General features: G+C 45.5%; 9 non-coding genes across 9 annotated transcripts; all 9 read left to right on the top strand.

Annotated features, from left to right (window-relative positions):
- Positions 1-892: 892 nt before the first annotated feature.
- trnav-uac (transfer RNA valine (anticodon UAC)) lies at positions 893-965 on the top strand. Its single transcript has one exon. It is a non-coding gene; the product is annotated as a tRNA-Val (tRNA).
- Positions 966-2,268: 1,303 nt separating this feature from the next.
- Positions 2,269-2,341, top strand: trnav-uac (transfer RNA valine (anticodon UAC)). Its single transcript has one exon. It is a non-coding gene; the product is annotated as a tRNA-Val (tRNA).
- A 1,991-nt stretch (positions 2,342-4,332) lies between these two features.
- Positions 4,333-4,405, top strand: trnav-uac (transfer RNA valine (anticodon UAC)). Its single transcript has one exon. It is a non-coding gene; the product is annotated as a tRNA-Val (tRNA).
- Positions 4,406-7,772: 3,367 nt separating this feature from the next.
- On the top strand, positions 7,773-7,845 carry trnav-uac (transfer RNA valine (anticodon UAC)). Its single transcript has one exon. It is a non-coding gene; the product is annotated as a tRNA-Val (tRNA).
- Positions 7,846-9,836: 1,991 nt separating this feature from the next.
- Positions 9,837-9,909, top strand: trnav-uac (transfer RNA valine (anticodon UAC)). The gene has a single exon. It is a non-coding gene; the product is annotated as a tRNA-Val (tRNA).
- A 615-nt stretch (positions 9,910-10,524) lies between these two features.
- trnav-uac (transfer RNA valine (anticodon UAC)) lies at positions 10,525-10,597 on the top strand. The gene has a single exon. It is a non-coding gene; the product is annotated as a tRNA-Val (tRNA).
- Positions 10,598-11,900: 1,303 nt separating this feature from the next.
- On the top strand, positions 11,901-11,973 carry trnav-uac (transfer RNA valine (anticodon UAC)). The gene has a single exon. It is a non-coding gene; the product is annotated as a tRNA-Val (tRNA).
- Positions 11,974-13,276: 1,303 nt separating this feature from the next.
- On the top strand, positions 13,277-13,349 carry trnav-uac (transfer RNA valine (anticodon UAC)). The gene has a single exon. It is a non-coding gene; the product is annotated as a tRNA-Val (tRNA).
- A 1,303-nt stretch (positions 13,350-14,652) lies between these two features.
- trnav-uac (transfer RNA valine (anticodon UAC)) lies at positions 14,653-14,725 on the top strand. The gene has a single exon. It is a non-coding gene; the product is annotated as a tRNA-Val (tRNA).
- Positions 14,726-14,923: the final 198 nt, after the last annotated feature.

The following is a 14,923-nucleotide window of genomic DNA, read 5'->3' as shown; positions in this document are numbered from 1 at the left end:
GTGGCGCTGTTCCGGCCTTTAAAGGGAATTCTTAGAGCTATACAGGGGAGGCTTTAAGTGTACTAGACATTTACTGTCACTCAATGACACAGCAGCTGTGACTGAATCCAATCGGAAATCATGTCGTCTGGCATCTGAAATGTTTGCAGTCAAGTGTGAATGGTGCATTGAGCCTGGGCACGTGCGTAAAAGTCATCTTCAGCAGTTTCCGTAGTGTAGTGGTTATCACGTTGGCTTTACACACGAAAAGTCCCCCGTTCGAAACTGGGCGGAAACAGTATTCTTTGTTCCTGCTTACTCCACACAATAACACTCTATGTAGTGGAATTGTCAGAAACTAGGTAAGTACAACTGTCCCAGTGTTAGCTTTTCCTCCACACAATCAAAGTGTTCTGACTAGCGATCCCAGCAAACTGGATGAAAAGAGGCAGAATTTTCCATTCTGATGCGCAACCTTTCATGCATGCCGAGGTAGGCAATCATATCGTTAATGTGAAGCGGTCTCTGACAGCAGGAACATGCTTGATATGTATGGTCTCTGTGTTAAAAGGCTGTTGTCGTTCTAGCAACTGGTAGAAAACTCCCCATCAGGGAATCGAACCCTGGTCTTCCGCGTGACAAGCGGAGATACTATCCACTATACTAACAAGGACTGCGCTAGTAGCATTTTTGGGCTAATGAAAAAAAAGTGGCGCTGTTCCGGCCTTTAAAGGGAATTCTTAGAGCTATACAGGGGAGGCTTTAAGTGTACTAGACATTTACTGTCACTTAATGACACAGCAGCTGTGACTGAATCCATTCGGAAATCATGTCGTCTGGCATCTGAAATGTTTGCAGTCAAGTGTGAATGGTGCATTGAGCCTGGGCACGTGCGTAAAAGTCATCTTCAGCAGTTTCCGTAGTGTAGTGGTTATCACGTTGGCTTTACACGCGAAAAGTCCCCCGTTCGAAACTGGGCGGAAACAGTATTCTTTGTTCCTGCTTACTCCACACAATAACACTCTATGTAGTGAAATTGTCAGAAACTAGGTAAGTACAACTGCCCCAGGGTTAGCTTTTCCTCCACACAATCAAAGTGTTCTGACTAGCCTTCCCAGCAAACTGGATGAAAAGAGGCAGAATTTTCCATTCTGATGCGCAACCTTTCATGCATGCCGAGGTAGGCAATCATATCGTTAATGTGAAGCGGTCTCTGACAGCAGGAACATGCTTGATATGTATCGTCTCTGTGTTAAATGGCTGTTGTCGTTCTAGCAACTGGTAGAAAACTCCCCGTCAGGGAATTGAACCCTGGTCTTCCGCGTGACAAGCGGAGATACTATCCACTATACTAACGAGGACTGCGCTAGTAGCATTTTTGGGCTAATGAAAAAAAAGTGGCGCTGTTCCGGCCTTTAAAGGGAATTCTTAGAGCTATACAGGGGAGGCTTTAAGTGTACTAGACATTTACTGTCACTTAATGACACAGCAGCTGTGACTGAATCCATTCGGAAATCATGTCGTCTGGCATCTGAAATGTTTGCAGTCAAGTGTGAATGGTGCATTGAGCCTGGGCACGTGCGTAAAAGTCATCTTCAGCAGTTTCCGTAGTGTAGTGGTTATCACGTTGGCTTTACACGCGAAAAGTCCCCCGTTCGAAACTGGGTGGAAACAGTATTCTTTGTTCCTGCTTACTCCACACAATAACACTCTATGTAGTGGAATTGTCAGAAACTAGGTAAGTACAACTGCCCCAGGGTTAGCTTTTCCTCCACACAATCAAAGTGTTCTGACTAGCCTTCCCAGCAAACTGGATGAAAAGAGGCAGAATTTTCCATTCTGATGCGCAACCTTTCATGCATGCCGAGGTAGGCAATCATATCGTTAATGTGAAGCGGTCTCTGACAGCAGGAACATGCTTGATATGTATCGTCTCTGTGTTAAATGGCTGTTGTCGTTCTAGCAACTGGTAGAAAACTCCCCGTCAGGGAATCGAACCCTGGTCTTCCCCGTGACAAGCGGAGATACTATCCACTATACTAACGAGGACTGCGCTAGTAGCATTTTTGGGCTAATGAAAAAAAAGTGGCGCTGTTCCGGCCTTTAAAGGGAATTCTTAGAGCTATACAGGGGAGGCTTTAAGTGTACTAGACATTTACTGTCACTCAATGACACAGCAGCTGTGACTGAATCCATTCGGAAATCATGTCGTCTGGCATCTGAAATGTTTGCAGTCAAGTGTGAATGGTGCATTGAGCCTGGGCACGTGCGTAAAAGTCATCTTCAGCAGTTTCCGTAGTGTAGTGGTTATCACGTTGGCTTTACACGCGAAAAGTCCCCCGTTCGAAACTGGGCGGAAACAGTATTCTTTGTTCCTGCTTACTCCACACAATAACACTCTATGTAGTGGAATTGTCAGAAACTAGGTAAGTACAACTGCCCCAGGGTTAGCTTTTCCTCCACACAATCAAAGTGTTCTGACTAGCCTTCCCAGCAAACTGGATGAAAAGAGGCAGAATTTTCCATTCTGATGCGCAACCTTTCATGCATGCCGAGGTAGGCAATCATATCGTTAATGTGAAGCGGTCTCTGACAGCAGGAACATGCTTGATATGTATCGTCTCTGTGTTAAATGGCTGTTGTCGTTCTAGCAACTGGTAGAAAACTCCCCGTCAGGGAATCGAACCCTGGTCTTCCCCGTGACAAGCGGAGATACTATCCACTATACTAACGAGGACTGCGCTAGTAGCATTTTTGGGCTAATGAAAAAAAAGTGGCGCTGTTCCGGCCTTTAAAGGGAATTCTTAGAGCTATACAGGGGAGGCTTTAAGTGTACTAGACATTTACTGTCACTCAATGACACAGCAGCTGTGACTGAATCCATTCGGAAATCATGTCGTCTGGCATCTGAAATGTTTGCAGTCAAGTGTGAATGGTGCATTGAGCCTGGGCACGTGCGTAAAAGTCATCTTCAGCAGTTTCCGTAGTGTAGTGGTTATCACGTTGGCTTTACACGCGAAAAGTCCCCCGTTCGAAACTGGGTGGAAACAGTATTCTTTGTTCCTGCTTACTCCACACAATAACACTCTATGTAGTGGAATTGTCAGAAACTAGGTAAGTACAACTGCCCCAGGGTTAGCTTTTCCTCCACACAATCAAAGTGTTCTGACTAGCCTTCCCAGCAAACTGGATGAAAAGAGGCAGAATTTTCCATTCTGATGCGCAACCTTTCATGCATGCCGAGGTAGGCAATCATATCGTTAATGTGAAGCGGTCTCTGACAGCAGGAACATGCTTGATATGTATCGTCTCTGTGTTAAATGGCTGTTGTCGTTCTAGCAACTGGTAGAAAACTCCCCGTCAGGGAATTGAACCCTGGTCTTCCGCGTGACAAGCGGAGATACTATCCACTATACTAACGAGGACTGCGCTAGTAGCATTTTTGGGCTAATGAAAAAAAAGTGGCGCTGTTCCGGCCTTTAAAGGGAATTCTTAGAGCTATACAGGGGAGGCTTTAAGTGTACTAGACATTTACTGTCACTTAATGACACAGCAGCTGTGACTGAATCCATTCGGAAATCATGTCGTCTGGCATCTGAAATGTTTGCAGTCAAGTGTGAATGGTGCATTGAGCCTGGGCACGTGCGTAAAAGTCATCTTCAGCAGTTTCCGTAGTGTAGTGGTTATCACGTTGGCTTTACACGCGAAAAGTCCCCCGTTCGAAACTGGGTGGAAACAGTATTCTTTGTTCCTGCTTACTCCACACAATAACACTCTATGTAGTGGAATTGTCAGAAACTAGGTAAGTACAACTGCCCCAGGGTTAGCTTTTCCTCCACACAATCAAAGTGTTCTGACTAGCCTTCCCAGCAAACTGGATGAAAAGAGGCAGAATTTTCCATTCTGATGCGCAACCTTTCATGCATGCCGAGGTAGGCAATCATATCGTTAATGTGAAGCGGTCTCTGACAGCAGGAACATGCTTGATATGTATCGTCTCTGTGTTAAATGGCTGTTGTCGTTCTAGCAACTGGTAGAAAACTCCCCGTCAGGGAATCGAACCCTGGTCTTCCCCGTGACAAGCGGAGATACTATCCACTATACTAACGAGGACTGCGCTAGTAGCATTTTTGGGCTAATGAAAAAAAAGTGGCGCTGTTCCGGCCTTTAAAGGGAATTCTTAGAGCTATACAGGGGAGGCTTTAAGTGTACTAGACATTTACTGTCACTCAATGACACAGCAGCTGTGACTGAATCCATTCGGAAATCATGTCGTCTGGCATCTGAAATGTTTGCAGTCAAGTGTGAATGGTGCATTGAGCCTGGGCACGTGCGTAAAAGTCATCTTCAGCAGTTTCCGTAGTGTAGTGGTTATCACGTTGGCTTTACACGCGAAAAGTCCCCCGTTCGAAACTGGGCGGAAACAGTATTCTTTGTTCCTGCTTACTCCACACAATAACACTCTATGTAGTGGAATTGTCAGAAACTAGGTAAGTACAACTGCCCCAGGGTTAGCTTTTCCTCCACACAATCAAAGTGTTCTGACTAGCCTTCCCAGCAAACTGGATGAAAAGAGGCAGAATTTTCCATTCTGATGCGCAACCTTTCATGCATGCCGAGGTAGGCAATCATATCGTTAATGTGAAGCGGTCTCTGACAGCAGGAACATGCTTGATATGTATCGTCTCTGTGTTAAATGGCTGTTGTCGTTCTAGCAACTGGTAGAAAACTCCCCGTCAGGGAATCGAACCCTGGTCTTCCCCGTGACAAGCGGAGATACTATCCACTATACTAACGAGGACTGCGCTAGTAGCATTTTTGGGCTAATGAAAAAAAAGTGGCGCTGTTCCGGCCTTTAAAGGGAATTCTTAGAGCTATACAGGGGAGGCTTTAAGTGTACTAGACATTTACTGTCACTCAATGACACAGCAGCTGTGACTGAATCCATTCGGAAATCATGTCGTCTGGCATCTGAAATGTTTGCAGTCAAGTGTGAATGGTGCATTGAGCCTGGGCACGTGCGTAAAAGTCATCTTCAGCAGTTTCCGTAGTGTAGTGGTTATCACGTTGGCTTTACACGCGAAAAGTCCCCCGTTCGAAACTGGGTGGAAACAGTATTCTTTGTTCCTGCTTACTCCACACAATAACACTCTATGTAGTGGAATTGTCAGAAACTAGGTAAGTACAACTGCCCCAGGGTTAGCTTTTCCTCCACACAATCAAAGTGTTCTGACTAGCCTTCCCAGCAAACTGGATGAAAAGAGGCAGAATTTTCCATTCTGATGCGCAACCTTTCATGCATGCCGAGGTAGGCAATCATATCGTTAATGTGAAGCGGTCTCTGACAGCAGGAACATGCTTGATATGTATCGTCTCTGTGTTAAATGGCTGTTGTCGTTCTAGCAACTGGTAGAAAACTCCCCGTCAGGGAATTGAACCCTGGTCTTCCGCGTGACAAGCGGAGATACTATCCACTATACTAACGAGGACTGCGCTAGTAGCATTTTTGGGCTAATGAAAAAAAAGTGGCGCTGTTCCGGCCTTTAAAGGGAATTCTTAGAGCTATACAGGGGAGGCTTTAAGTGTACTAGACATTTACTGTCACTCAATGACACAGCAGCTGTGACTGAATCCATTCGGAAATCATGTCGTCTGGCATCTGAAATGTTTGCAGTCAAGTGTGAATGGTGCATTGAGCCTGGGCACGTGCGTAAAAGTCATCTTCAGCAGTTTCCGTAGTGTAGTGGTTATCACGTTGGCTTTACACACGAAAAGTCCCCCGTTCGAAACTGGGCGGAAACAGTATTCTTTGTTCCTGCTTACTCCACACAATAACACTCTATGTAGTGGAATTGTCAGAAACTAGGTAAGTACAACTGCCCCAGGGTTAGCTTTTCCTCCACACAATCAAAGTGTTCTGACTAGCCTTCCCAGCAAACTGGATGAAAAGAGGCAGAATTTTCCATTCTGATGCGCAACCTTTCATGCATGCCGAGGTAGGCAATCATATCGTTAATGTGAAGCGGTCTCTGACAGCAGGAACATGCTTGATATGTATCGTCTCTGTGTTAAATGGCTGTTGTCGTTCTAGCAACTGGTAGAAAACTCCCCGTCAGGGAATCGAACCCTGGTCTTCCCCGTGACAAGCGGAGATACTATCCACTATACTAACGAGGACTGCGCTAGTAGCATTTTTGGGCTAATGAAAAAAAAGTGGCGCTGTTCCGGCCTTTAAAGGGAATTCTTAGAGCTATACAGGGGAGGCTTTAAGTGTACTAGACATTTACTGTCACTCAATGACACAGCAGCTGTGACTGAATCCATTCGGAAATCATGTCGTCTGGCATCTGAAATGTTTGCAGTCAAGTGTGAATGGTGCATTGAGCCTGGGCACGTGCGTAAAAGTCATCTTCAGCAGTTTCCGTAGTGTAGTGGTTATCACGTTGGCTTTACACGCGAAAAGTCCCCCGTTCGAAACTGGGTGGAAACAGTATTCTTTGTTCCTGCTTACTCCACACAATAACACTCTATGTAGTGGAATTGTCAGAAACTAGGTAAGTACAACTGCCCCAGGGTTAGCTTTTCCTCCACACAATCAAAGTGTTCTGACTAGCCTTCCCAGCAAACTGGATGAAAAGAGGCAGAATTTTCCATTCTGATGCGCAACCTTTCATGCATGCCGAGGTAGGCAATCATATCGTTAATGTGAAGCGGTCTCTGACAGCAGGAACATGCTTGATATGTATCGTCTCTGTGTTAAATGGCTGTTGTCGTTCTAGCAACTGGTAGAAAACTCCCCGTCAGGGAATTGAACCCTGGTCTTCCGCGTGACAAGCGGAGATACTATCCACTATACTAACGAGGACTGCGCTAGTAGCATTTTTGGGCTAATGAAAAAAAAGTGGCGCTGTTCCGGCCTTTAAAGGGAATTCTTAGAGCTATACAGGGGAGGCTTTAAGTGTACTAGACATTTACTGTCACTCAATGACACAGCAGCTGTGACTGAATCCATTCGGAAATCATGTCGTCTGGCATCTGAAATGTTTGCAGTCAAGTGTGAATGGTGCATTGAGCCTGGGCACGTGCGTAAAAGTCATCTTCAGCAGTTTCCGTAGTGTAGTGGTTATCACGTTGGCTTTACACACGAAAAGTCCCCCGTTCGAAACTGGGCGGAAACAGTATTCTTTGTTCCTGCTTACTCCACACAATAACACTCTATGTAGTGGAATTGTCAGAAACTAGGTAAGTACAACTGCCCCAGGGTTAGCTTTTCCTCCACACAATCAAAGTGTTCTGACTAGCCTTCCCAGCAAACTGGATGAAAAGAGGCAGAATTTTCCATTCTGATGCGCAACCTTTCATGCATGCCGAGGTAGGCAATCATATCGTTAATGTGAAGCGGTCTCTGACAGCAGGAACATGCTTGATATGTATGGTCTCTGTGTTAAAAGGCTGTTGTCGTTCTAGCAACTGGTAGAAAACTCCCCATCAGGGAATCGAACCCTGGTCTTCCGCGTGACAAGCGGAGATACTATCCACTATACTAACAAGGACTGCGCTAGTAGCATTTTTGGGCTAATGAAAAAAAAGTGGCGCTGTTCCGGCCTTTAAAGGGAATTCTTAGAGCTATACAGGGGAGGCTTTAAGTGTACTAGACATTTACTGTCACTTAATGACACAGCAGCTGTGACTGAATCCATTCGGAAATCATGTCGTCTGGCATCTGAAATGTTTGCAGTCAAGTGTGAATGGTGCATTGAGCCTGGGCACGTGCGTAAAAGTCATCTTCAGCAGTTTCCGTAGTGTAGTGGTTATCACGTTGGCTTTACACGCGAAAAGTCCCCCGTTCGAAACTGGGCGGAAACAGTATTCTTTGTTCCTGCTTACTCCACACAATAACACTCTATGTAGTGAAATTGTCAGAAACTAGGTAAGTACAACTGCCCCAGGGTTAGCTTTTCCTCCACACAATCAAAGTGTTCTGACTAGCCTTCCCAGCAAACTGGATGAAAAGAGGCAGAATTTTCCATTCTGATGCGCAACCTTTCATGCATGCCGAGGTAGGCAATCATATCGTTAATGTGAAGCGGTCTCTGACAGCAGGAACATGCTTGATATGTATCGTCTCTGTGTTAAATGGCTGTTGTCGTTCTAGCAACTGGTAGAAAACTCCCCGTCAGGGAATTGAACCCTGGTCTTCCGCGTGACAAGCGGAGATACTATCCACTATACTAACGAGGACTGCGCTAGTAGCATTTTTGGGCTAATGAAAAAAAAGTGGCGCTGTTCCGGCCTTTAAAGGGAATTCTTAGAGCTATACAGGGGAGGCTTTAAGTGTACTAGACATTTACTGTCACTTAATGACACAGCAGCTGTGACTGAATCCATTCGGAAATCATGTCGTCTGGCATCTGAAATGTTTGCAGTCAAGTGTGAATGGTGCATTGAGCCTGGGCACGTGCGTAAAAGTCATCTTCAGCAGTTTCCGTAGTGTAGTGGTTATCACGTTGGCTTTACACGCGAAAAGTCCCCCGTTCGAAACTGGGTGGAAACAGTATTCTTTGTTCCTGCTTACTCCACACAATAACACTCTATGTAGTGGAATTGTCAGAAACTAGGTAAGTACAACTGCCCCAGGGTTAGCTTTTCCTCCACACAATCAAAGTGTTCTGACTAGCCTTCCCAGCAAACTGGATGAAAAGAGGCAGAATTTTCCATTCTGATGCGCAACCTTTCATGCATGCCGAGGTAGGCAATCATATCGTTAATGTGAAGCGGTCTCTGACAGCAGGAACATGCTTGATATGTATCGTCTCTGTGTTAAATGGCTGTTGTCGTTCTAGCAACTGGTAGAAAACTCCCCGTCAGGGAATTGAACCCTGGTCTTCCGCGTGACAAGCGGAGATACTATCCACTATACTAACGAGGACTGCGCTAGTAGCATTTTTGGGCTAATGAAAAAAAAGTGGCGCTGTTCCGGCCTTTAAAGGGAATTCTTAGAGCTATACAGGGGAGGCTTTAAGTGTACTAGACATTTACTGTCACTCAATGACACAGCAGCTGTGACTGAATCCATTCGGAAATCATGTCGTCTGGCATCTGAAATGTTTGCAGTCAAGTGTGAATGGTGCATTGAGCCTGGGCACGTGCGTAAAAGTCATCTTCAGCAGTTTCCGTAGTGTAGTGGTTATCACGTTGGCTTTACACACGAAAAGTCCCCCGTTCGAAACTGGGCGGAAACAGTATTCTTTGTTCCTGCTTACTCCACACAATAACACTCTATGTAGTGGAATTGTCAGAAACTAGGTAAGTACAACTGTCCCAGTGTTAGCTTTTCCTCCACACAATCAAAGTGTTCTGACTAGCGATCCCAGCAAACTGGATGAAAAGAGGCAGAATTTTCCATTCTGATGCGCAACCTTTCATGCATGCCGAGGTAGGCAATCATATCGTTAATGTGAAGCGGTCTCTGACAGCAGGAACATGCTTGATATGTATCGTCTCTGTGTTAAATGGCTGTTGTCGTTCTAGCAACTGGTAGAAAACTCCCCGTCAGGGAATCGAACCCTGGTCTTCCCCGTGACAAGCGGAGATACTATCCACTATACTAACGAGGACTGCGCTAGTAGCATTTTTGGGCTAATGAAAAAAAAGTGGCGCTGTTCCGGCCTTTAAAGGGAATTCTTAGAGCTATACAGGGGAGGCTTTAAGTGTACTAGACATTTACTGTCACTCAATGACACAGCAGCTGTGACTGAATCCAATCGGAAATCATGTCGTCTGGCATCTGAAATGTTTGCAGTCAAGTGTGAATGGTGCATTGAGCCTGGGCACGTGCGTAAAAGTCATCTTCAGCAGTTTCCGTAGTGTAGTGGTTATCACGTTGGCTTTACACGCGAAAAGTCCCCCGTTCGAAACTGGGCGGAAACAGTATTCTTTGTTCCTGCTTACTCCACACAATAACACTCTATGTAGTGGAATTGTCAGAAACTAGGTAAGTACAACTGCCCCAGGGTTAGCTTTTCCTCCACACAATCAAAGTGTTCTGACTAGCCTTCCCAGCAAACTGGATGAAAAGAGGCAGAATTTTCCATTCTGATGCGCAACCTTTCATGCATGCCGAGGTAGGCAATCATATCGTTAATGTGAAGCGGTCTCTGACAGCAGGAACATGCTTGATATGTATCGTCTCTGTGTTAAATGGCTGTTGTCGTTCTAGCAACTGGTAGAAAACTCCCCGTCAGGGAATCGAACCCTGGTCTTCCCCGTGACAAGCGGAGATACTATCCACTATACTAACGAGGACTGCGCTAGTAGCATTTTTGGGCTAATGAAAAAAAAGTGGCGCTGTTCCGGCCTTTAAAGGGAATTCTTAGAGCTATACAGGGGAGGCTTTAAGTGTACTAGACATTTACTGTCACTCAATGACACAGCAGCTGTGACTGAATCCATTCGGAAATCATGTCGTCTGGCATCTGAAATGTTTGCAGTCAAGTGTGAATGGTGCATTGAGCCTGGGCACGTGCGTAAAAGTCATCTTCAGCAGTTTCCGTAGTGTAGTGGTTATCACGTTGGCTTTACACGCGAAAAGTCCCCCGTTCGAAACTGGGCGGAAACAGTATTCTTTGTTCCTGCTTACTCCACACAATAACACTCTATGTAGTGGAATTGTCAGAAACTAGGTAAGTACAACTGCCCCAGGGTTAGCTTTTCCTCCACACAATCAAAGTGTTCTGACTAGCCTTCCCAGCAAACTGGATGAAAAGAGGCAGAATTTTCCATTCTGATGCGCAACCTTTCATGCATGCCGAGGTAGGCAATCATATCGTTAATGTGAAGCGGTCTCTGACAGCAGGAACATGCTTGATATGTATCGTCTCTGTGTTAAATGGCTGTTGTCGTTCTAGCAACTGGTAGAAAACTCCCCGTCAGGGAATTGAACCCTGGTCTTCCGCGTGACAAGCGGAGATACTATCCACTATACTAACGAGGACTGCGCTAGTAGCATTTTTGGGCTAATGAAAAAAAAGTGGCGCTGTTCCGGCCTTTAAAGGGAATTCTTAGAGCTATACAGGGGAGGCTTTAAGTGTACTAGACATTTACTGTCACTCAATGACACAGCAGCTGTGACTGAATCCATTCGGAAATCATGTCGTCTGGCATCTGAAATGTTTGCAGTCAAGTGTGAATGGTGCATTGAGCCTGGGCACGTGCGTAAAAGTCATCTTCAGCAGTTTCCGTAGTGTAGTGGTTATCACGTTGGCTTTACACACGAAAAGTCCCCCGTTCGAAACTGGGCGGAAACAGTATTCTTTGTTCCTGCTTACTCCACACAATAACACTCTATGTAGTGGAATTGTCAGAAACTAGGTAAGTACAACTGTCCCAGTGTTAGCTTTTCCTCCACACAATCAAAGTGTTCTGACTAGCGATCCCAGCAAACTGGATGAAAAGAGGCAGAATTTTCCATTCTGATGCGCAACCTTTCATGCATGCCGAGGTAGGCAATCATATCGTTAATGTGAAGCGGTCTCTGACAGCAGGAACATGCTTGATATGTATCGTCTCTGTGTTAAATGGCTGTTGTCGTTCTAGCAACTGGTAGAAAACTCCCCGTCAGGGAATCGAACCCTGGTCTTCCGCGTGACAAGCGGAGATACTATCCACTATACTAACAAGGACTGCGCTAGTAGCATTTTTGGGCTAATGAAAAAAAAGTGGCGCTGTTCCGGCCTTTAAAGGGAATTCTTAGAGCTATACAGGGGAGGCTTTAAGTGTACTAGACATTTACTGTCACTTAATGACACAGCAGCTGTGACTGAATCCATTCAGAAATCATGTCGTCTGGCATCTGAAATATTTGCAGTCAAGTGTGAATGGTGCATTGAGCCTGGGCACGTGCGTAAAAGTCATCTTCAGCAGTTTCCGTAGTGTAGTGGTTATCACGTTGGCTTTACACGCGAAAAGTCCCCCGTTCGAAACTGGGCGGAAACAGTATTCTTTGTTCCTGCTTACTCCACACAATAACACTCTATGTAGTGGAATTGTCAGAAACTAGGTAAGTACAACTGCCCCAGGGTTAGCTTTTCCTCCACACAATCAAAGTGTTCTGACTAGCCTTCCCAGCAAACTGGATGAAAAGAGGCAGAATTTTCCATTCTGATGCGCAACCTTTCATGCATGCCGAGGTAGGCAATCATATCGTTAATGTGAAGCGGTCTCTGACAGCAGGAACATGCTTGATATGTATCGTCTCTGTGTTAAATGGCTGTTGTCGTTCTAGCAACTGGTAGAAAACTCCCCGTCAGGGAATTGAACCCTGCTCTTCCGCGTGACAAGCGGTGATACTATCCACTATACTAACGAGGACTGCGCTAGTAGCATTTTTGGGCTAATGAAAAAAAAGTGGCGCTGTTCCGGCCTTTAAAGGGAATTCTTAGAGCTATACAGGGGAGGCTTTAAGTGTACTAGACATTTACTGTCACTCAATGACACAGCAGCTGTGACTGAATCCAATCGGAAATCATGTCGTCTGGCATCTGAAATGTTTGCAGTCAAGTGTGAATGGTGCATTGAGCCTGGGCACGTGCGTAAAAGTCATCTTCAGCAGTTTCCGTAGTGTAGTGGTTATCACGTTGGCTTTACACGCGAAAAGTCCCCCGTTCGAAACTGGGTGGAAACAGTATTCTTTGTTCCTGCTTACTCCACACAATAACACTCTATGTAGTGGAATTGTCAGAAACTGGGTAAGTACAACTGCCCCAGGGTTAGCTTTTCCTCCACACAATCAAAGTGTTCTGACTAGCCTTCCCAGCAAACTGGATGAAAAGAGGCAGAATTTTCCATTCTGATGCTCAACCTTTCATGGATGCCGAGGTAGGCAATCATATCGTTAATGTGAAGCGGTCTCTGACAGCAGGAACATGCTTGATATGTATCGTCTCTGTGTTAAATGGCTGTTGTCGTTCTAGCAACTGGTAGAAAACTCCCCGTCAGGGAATCGAACCCTGGTCTTCCCCGTGACAAGCGGAGATACTATCCACTATACTAACGAGGACTGCGCTAGTAGCATTTTTGGGCTAATGAAAAAAAAGTGGCGCTGTTCCGGCCTTTAAAGGGAATTCTTAGAGCTATACAGGGGAGGCTTTAAGTGTACTAGACATTTACTGTCACTCAATGACACAGCAGCTGTGACTGAATCCAATCGGAAATCATGTCGTCTGGCATCTGAAATGTTTGCAGTCAAGTGTGAATGGTGCATTGAGCCTGGGCACGTGCGTAAAAGTCATCTTCAGCAGTTTCCGTAGTGTAGTGGTTATCACGTTGGCTTTACACGCGAAAAGTCCCCCGTTCGAAACTGGGCGGAAACAGTATTCTTTGTTCCTGCTTACTCCACACAATAACACTCTATGTAGTGGAATTGTCAGAAACTAGGTAAGTACAACTGCCCCAGGGTTAGCTTTTCCTCCACACAATCAAAGTGTTCTGACTAGCCTTCCCAGCAAACTGGATGAAAAGAGGCAGAATTTTCCATTCTGATGCGCAACCTTTCATGCATGCCGAGGTAGGCAATCATATCGTTAATGTGAAGCGGTCTCTGACAGCAGGAACATGCTTGATATGTATCGTCTCTGTGTTAAATGGCTGTTGTCGTTCTAGCAACTGGTAGAAAACTCCCCGTCAGGGAATCGAACCCTGGTCTTCCCCGTGACAAGCGGAGATACTATCCACTATACTAACGAGGACTGCGCTAGTAGCATTTTTGGGCTAATGAAAAAAAAGTGGCGCTGTTCCGGCCTTTAAAGGGAATTCTTAGAGCTATACAGGGGAGGCTTTAAGTGTACTAGACATTTACTGTCACTCAATGACACAGCAGCTGTGACTGAATCCATTCGGAAATCATGTCGTCTGGCATCTGAAATGTTTGCAGTCAAGTGTGAATGGTGCATTGAGCCTGGGCACGTGCGTAAAAGTCATCTTCAGCAGTTTCCGTAGTGTAGTGGTTATCACGTTGGCTTCACACGCGAAAAGTCCCCCGTTCGAAACTGGGCGGAAACAGTATTCTTTGTTCCTGCTTACTCCACACAATAACACTCTATGTAGTGGAATTGTCAGAAACTAGGTAAGTACAACTGCCCCAGGGTTAGCTTTTCCTCCACACAATCAAAGTGTTCTGACTAGCCTTCCCAGCAAACTGGATGAAAAGAGGCAGAATTTTCCATTCTGATGCGCAACCTTTCATGCATGCCGAGGTAGGCAATCATATCGTTAATGTGAAGCGGTCTCTGACAGCAGGAACATGCTTGATATGTATCGCCTCTGTGTTAAATGGCTGTTGTCGTTCTAGCAACTGGTAGAAAACTCCCCGTCAGGGAATCGAACCCTGGTCTTCCCCGTGACAAGCGGAGATACTATCCACTATACTAACGAGGACTGCGCTAGTAGCATTTTTGGGCTAATGAAAAAAAAGTGGCGCTGTTCCGGCCTTTAAAGGGAATTCTTAGAGCTATACAGGGGAGGCTTTAAGTGTACTAGACATTTACTGTCACTCAATGACACAGCAGCTGTGACTGAATCCATTCGGAAATCATGTCGTCTGGCATCTGAAATGTTTGCAGTCAAGTGTGAATGGTGCATTGAGCCTGGGCACGTGCGTAAAAGTCATCTTCAGCAGTTTCCGTAGTGTAGTGGTTATCACGTTGGCTTTACACGCGAAAAGTCCCCCGTTCGAAACTGGGCGGAAACAGTATTCTTTGTTCCTGCTTACTCCACACAATAACACTCTATGTAGTGGAATTGTCAGAAACTAGGTAAGTACAACTGCCCCAGGGTTAGCTTTTCCTCCACACAATCAAAGGGTTCTGACTAGCCTTCCCAGCAAACTGGATGAAAAGAGGCAGAATTTTCCATTCTGATGCGCAACCTTTCATGCATGCCGAGGTAG

The sequence above is a fragment of the Anarhichas minor genome, unplaced genomic scaffold (assembly GCF_050575085.1).
Source record: "Anarhichas minor isolate MPS153535 unplaced genomic scaffold, ASM5057508v1 ptg000036l, whole genome shotgun sequence".
In the NCBI taxonomy this organism is placed as follows: Eukaryota; Metazoa; Chordata; class Actinopteri; order Perciformes; family Anarhichadidae; genus Anarhichas; species Anarhichas minor.
This window is presented reverse-complemented; position numbering and strand designations above follow the sequence as displayed.